The 6,141-nt window shown below is 43.1% G+C and overlaps 1 pseudogene; it reads left to right on the top strand.

The window, feature by feature from the left end:
* Positions 1–2,528: 2,528 nt before the first annotated feature.
* LOC102853828 lies at positions 2,529–2,897 on the top strand (annotated as a pseudogene).
* Positions 2,898–6,141: the final 3,244 nt, after the last annotated feature.

The raw sequence follows: 6,141 nt of genomic DNA, 5'->3' as shown, positions 1-6,141 counted from the left end.
CCAGGTGCCTGTCGGGGCCTGGGTTTCAGCTGTCCACACCACAGCAGTGGGCAACGAGCTTAAAGCCCCTGATGGCTCTGGGCGCTGACTCTCACCACTGGCTATGGATGTCATCCACTTCTTATATAGAGAAAAGAGGATAGTTATGGTTGCTTGGTGATAGAGCCTAGATTGCAAGTTAGTCAAAATGAGGAAAAACAATGACAAATATAATTTAATAATTGGAACATGAAATGTATGTAGCTTGAATGTTGAAAAACTGGAAATTGTGAAAAATGAAATGAAATGCATGAACATTGACATTCTAGGCATTAGTGATATGAGGTGGGCTAGCTTTGATCACTTTGAATCAGATAATCATATGATATACTATGCTGGGAATGAAAAATAGAAGAATGGTGTAGCATCCATAGTCAAAAATTTAATTTGGATTTCTATCCTAAATACAATGTTGTGATTGATAGGATATTATCTATACACATATAATGAAGACCCATTAATATGACTGTTATCCAAATATGTTCCTTCATCTAGAGCCAAAGGGGAAGAAATTAAAATTTTTTACCAAATCTTGCAGTGTGAAATTGACCAAACATGCAGTCAAGATTCACTAATGATAATTGCTGACTGGATTGCAAAAGTTGGAAACAGTGAAGAAGAAATGTTGTTGTTCTTGTTAGGTGTCGTCGAGTAGTAGACGACTCATAGCGACCCTATGAACAAACGGCCTGAGCACTGTTCATGCATAGGGTTTTCAGAGGCAAGCCATTTTGGAAGTGGATGCCGCTCCTGCTTCCAAGCTTGTTTTTGTCTGGAAGCTCCAGCAAACACTGTCCACCATGGGTGCCCATTACCACAATTGGCACATAAGTGTCCCAGTGTTCAGCATCACAGCAACCACAAGTTACCAATGTACAGCAATGCACAGACCAGTGCTATTATAGTAGCTGGAAAATATAGACTTGGTGATAGAAATAAAGCTGGAAACAGAAAGATAGAATTTTGTATTTTCAATAATTTATTAATTGCAGATAGTCTTTTTTAGAAGGAAGTAGCTAAGAGAATACGCCATCCCCTTTTACTTATGTATCAGGGTGAAGTCTCTCTCAGGGAGGACTGATAGGGAATGGCAAAGGACACACTGACAAAGGAGATTAATCAGAACTGGCCTTGACAAGCTCTGTGGCAATTGGACAATTAAAACAGACCTGGGGGGAAAGAAGAATGAACTGGGGAGGAGGGTAGAGAAAACAGTGTAACAATGAATGAATGAAAACCCAAAATCTTTGTAAATATTCATTAGAACTAATAAAATTTAATAATTATTTTTTTAAAAAAGACACAAACGTTGAATTTACACTCGACCTCATCTGATGGTCTACATAAGAATCAGATTGACTACATCTGTGGAAGGAATCATTAGGGAAGCTCAATTTCATTAGTCAAAACTAGGCCAGGGGCAAATGGTGAGTCAAACCATCAAATTACTCATGTGCAAGTCCAAATTGACACGGAAGAAAGCTAAAATAAGTCCATGAGAACCAAGATATGACCTTGAATCTATTACATCTGAAGCTCAAGATCATCTTAAGAATAGGTTTGAGGCATTGAATATCAATGATCGAAGATCAGAGGAGTTGTGGGATGACATCAAGGATATCATACATGAAGAAAGCAAAAGGTTAAAAAAAACGGAAGGAAGGAAGGGATGCAAAAGGTCAATACAAAGACAGAGGAGGAAAAAAAATCCGGAAATGAATGTCACAAGAGACTCTCAATTTTTATTACACTAGAGGGAGCTCTGCTGGCCTAGTGGCAAGAAGCTGCGCTGCAATCTGGAAAGCACGCAATGTGAGGCCACCAGCTGCTCCACAGGAGAAGAATGGGCAATCTCCTCCTGTGTGATCAACTGCCTCTGAAAACCCACCGAAGGGTCATCTGTGGGTCGCTTCCGACTCTATGGTACACAAAAACAGAGCATTAGGAAGCCAAAACAAAGGGAAAGCATGCCAAAGTGAAAGAGCTAAACAGAAGATTTCAGAGGGCAGCTCGAGAAGACAAAGCGAAGAATTGTTATGGAATGTGCAGAGACCTGGAATTGGAAAATAGAAAGCGAAGAACTCACTGCATTTCTCAAGCTGAGAAAACGGAAAAACAAATTTAAGCCTCGAGTTGCAATATTGAAAGATGTTATGGGTGAGAGAACCCCAGTGAGCCCAGCATCCCGAGCCTGGCTCCATCGCCACCTACCAGCTGGTGCCCTAGAACCTGGAGAACTGCTTCAGCAGCTGGTACGACGCCGACCTGAGCCTGGTGGGGCATGAGGAAGCCAAACATGGTGGACACGTGCAACTCTGGACAGTGCTGGACACCATTGACCATATGTAGTTGCCAGGAGTGAGGAACTGACATCTCAATGAGCGGCGTTATTGGGGTCTAACTGTCCTCAATAAAGCAGAAACTGCTGCCAAGCATGGTGAGGCCCAGGTGACTATCTGGAGGCGCTCTTTTAACATCCCACCACCACCATGGACCCTGACCACCCCATCTACAGCAACATCAGTAAGCATCACAGGTATGCAGACCTGCCCTCCTGTGAGTCTGAAGGACACTATTGCCAGATCCCTGTTCTTTTGGGGTGAAGAAATATTTCCTCAGATCAAGGAGGGGAAAGAGTACTGATTGCAGCCCATGGCAACAGCCTTCGGGGCATTGCAAACATCTGGAGGGTCTCTCTGAGGAGGCCATCATGGAGCTGAACCTGCCCACTGGAATTCCTATTGTCAATGAATTGGACAAGAACTTGAAGCCCATCAAGCCCGTGCAGTTCCTGGAAGATGAAGAGAGTCCACAAAGCCACAGAAGCTGTCGCTGTTCAGGGCAAGGTTAAGTTGTGAGGCCAAGCAGGCAGACTGTTGCCCCGAGGCATGCCCTCCATGCCCACCCCATTCCCCTGCACAGCTCCCCTGCACAGGTCACAATGACCACATCTGTAATCATCTTTAGCTGTAGCTGCAGATGGGGGAGGGGGGGCGGTGGCTCCCATTTCAGCCATTGTGTCTCCTGCACACTCTCTTTCTAGGCTAGCCAGAGTGGCACCTCTGGGCCACAGTCTTCAGTCCAGTAGAGAAGACTTCTCATCCACGAGAGGCAGTGACTTCAGGGTTTTTGCTAGTAGTTTACTAAGGACCTATCTGAGTAGGACATAGGGAGGAACCACACCAGGTAGAACCAATAAGGGGAAGCAGGGGAGCCTAGACCTGTTGCCAGGAACCAGCGTCCTGTTCTGTAGTCAGGGCACTCTAGCCATTTCTGTGGAAGATGACTATAATCCACATGCTGATTAAACAGTCTTTCCTCTCTGACCCCAAAGGAGCTGGCTTCAGAAGGTTGGGATCAACCCTGAAGGTCTACATGTTGCATTTTCTTTTACAAGAGAAAAAAAAAAGACATAAAAGACAAAACCCCTTCTAGGATTTCTGGTGGTAGTTTGAATACCAGTACCACATGAGTTCATCAGAAAATAAGCCATTCCTCTCCCCGAGGGGGACAAACTCCTTGACCTCTTAGGGCTTGGAGTCCATCCTGCTGTGTATTTTACCATCTTTCCCCTGCCTTACTATTTGTGAGAGTGAGATAGTAAGATGTCTATAGACCATGTCCAAATGTGTCTCCACTGTGTTTTCTGAATTATGTTCCAGTTGCTGGGCCCTGCCACTGAGGCCGAGAACCCTGTTTGAGCATAAGTATACTAAAATATTTTTTCCAGATTGGTATAATAAAGGCATGATGTGCAATTAAAAAAAAAAGCTATGGGTGATATATTGAATGACCCAGAAAGCATCAAAAGAAGATGGAGGGAATACACCGAGTTATTGTACCAAAAACCACTTACTCCCAGCTGCCCCTCTCCTGTCAGGCTCCAGATGTGCTGTGATGGGCACAGATAGCTAACATCTGGTGGTGCCCCACCCTGCCCTGCATCAGGGTTGGCACCCAACAGTTGAGTGACAAAGGGATTTGGATGTTGGGAGTATGAGGTCTGTGGTGCTGATCTGACATTTCCAAGCTGAGACCTCTAAAAAAGAAAAAAAAAGAACTCACACTGAAAAATTTCAGGAAGTACCATATGAGCAAGAGCCAGTGGTAATGAAGGAGGGGAAATTGAAGCTGCATTGAAGGAATTGGCAAAAAAATAAAGCCTCAGGAATCTATGGAATACCAACTGACTTATTTCAATTAACAGATGCAGCCCTGGATGCACTCACCAGTCTATGCCAAAAAATTTGGAGGATAGTTGTCTGGCCAGTGGATTGGAAGAGGTCCACATTTGTTCCTATTCCCAAAAAAGGTGATCCAAGGTATGGAAACTATCACACAAAATTAATATCACATGCAAGCAAAACACTGCTTGCTGAAGAGCTTTTTAAAATGGGTAGAACAGTACATAGAGAACTTCCAAAAGTTCAAGCAGGATTTAGAATAATTTATGGCCTTAGAGATATCAGTATTGTTGTCAGAGGAATCCTGTCTAAAAGTAAAGAATACCAGAAGAATGTCTACTTGTCTTTTATTGATTATGCAAAGGAGTTTAACTACGTAGATCATAAGGAGTTGTGATTAACACTGAAAAGAATAGGAGCCCCAGAGCACTTAATTGTGCTCGTGCGAAACCTATATGTAGGCCAGAAAGCTATTGTGCGAACAGAGCAAGAGAGCACTACATGGTTTAAAACTAAGAAGGAAGTGTGTTAGGCTTGTATCCCGTCTCCATACTTGTATCCCCTCGCCATACTTATTCAATCTGTACGAGAAAAATCATCTGAGAAGCTGGGCTCTATGAAGAGGAATGTGGCATCAGAATTGGAGGGAGACTCATCAATAACCTATGTTATGCAGGTGACACAACCTGGCTTGCTGAATACAGCCTTCAATATAGATTTCATCTAAATGTCAAGAAAGCAAAGATTCTTACCCCTGGGCCAATGGGCAGCATCATGATAGATGGAGTAAAGATTGAAACTGTCAACAACTTAAATCTCACTTTGATCCACAATAACTCCCTTGGTACCAGCAGTCAGGAAATCGAGAGACATATTGTACTTGGAAAGTCTGCAGTTATGGACCTGTCCAAATTCTTGAAGAGTAATGATGTCAGTTTCAGAACTAAAGTACGTCTGACTCAGGCCATGGGCTTTCTGATCATTTGCTATGTGTGCATCTGAGAGCTGGACAAAGAATAAGGATGACAAAAGGAGAAATGATGTCTGAGTTGTGGTATTGGAGAAGAGTGCTGAACATCGCATGGACTAGCAAACAAACAAATATGTCTTGGAGATGGTGCAGTCAGAGCTCTTTGGAGGCAAAGATGATGAGGCTTTACCTCTTATACTCCAGCCATGTTGGTAGGAGGTGTTATTCCTTGGAGAGGGATATGATGCTCGTAAGGTAGAGGGTTATCAAAGGAGAGAAAGCCCCTCAACCAGGTGGATTGACACAATGACCACCCTAATAGGCTCTACTGTGTCAGGAAGTGTGAGGATGGCACAGGATACGACAGGGTTCAGATTTGTCATTCATAGGGTCACTATGGGTCATACTCAACTCAATGGCACCTAAACTAAACAAACAATATTTTCGGCAAGCAAGCTCAAGTTATCTGCATATCACAAGTTGTCGATGAGTTTTCTTCCAAGCCTAATTGCCCATTTTTCTTCATAAAATTCAACCTCTCAGATGATTTGCTCAGCATATAGACTGAATAGGAATGGAGAAAAGAACAGCCATGATGCATACTTTTCACTCTTTTTTTTTCTTCTTGTTGAGTACCATTGAATTAGATCTAACTGGCACAGGAGGAGATTACCTGTCCTTCTCCAGCAAGGCATCGATTTGAACTGCGCGCCTTCAGGATTGCAGTGTGACTTTTCTTTAATTTAAACCAAGCTATGATGCACACCCATGTTTATTGTAGCTTTGTTCACAATAGCAAGGAGTTAGAAACAACCTAAGTGCCCATCAACAAACGAATGGCTAGAGAAGCTGCGGTATATTCGCACAATGGAATATTATGCTGCATTGAAAAACAAGGAACTCATGCAATATTATTCAAAATGGTTGACTCTGGAGAACATTATGCTG

The sequence above is a fragment of the Elephantulus edwardii genome, unplaced genomic scaffold, assembly GCF_000299155.1.
Source record: "Elephantulus edwardii isolate Elephantulus edwardi_28Jun2011 unplaced genomic scaffold, EleEdw1.0 scaffold00033, whole genome shotgun sequence".
NCBI classification, from domain to species: domain Eukaryota; kingdom Metazoa; phylum Chordata; class Mammalia; order Macroscelidea; family Macroscelididae; genus Elephantulus; species Elephantulus edwardii.
Note: the sequence above shows the minus strand (reverse complement) of the source record. Positions and strands in the feature narration are given on the sequence as shown.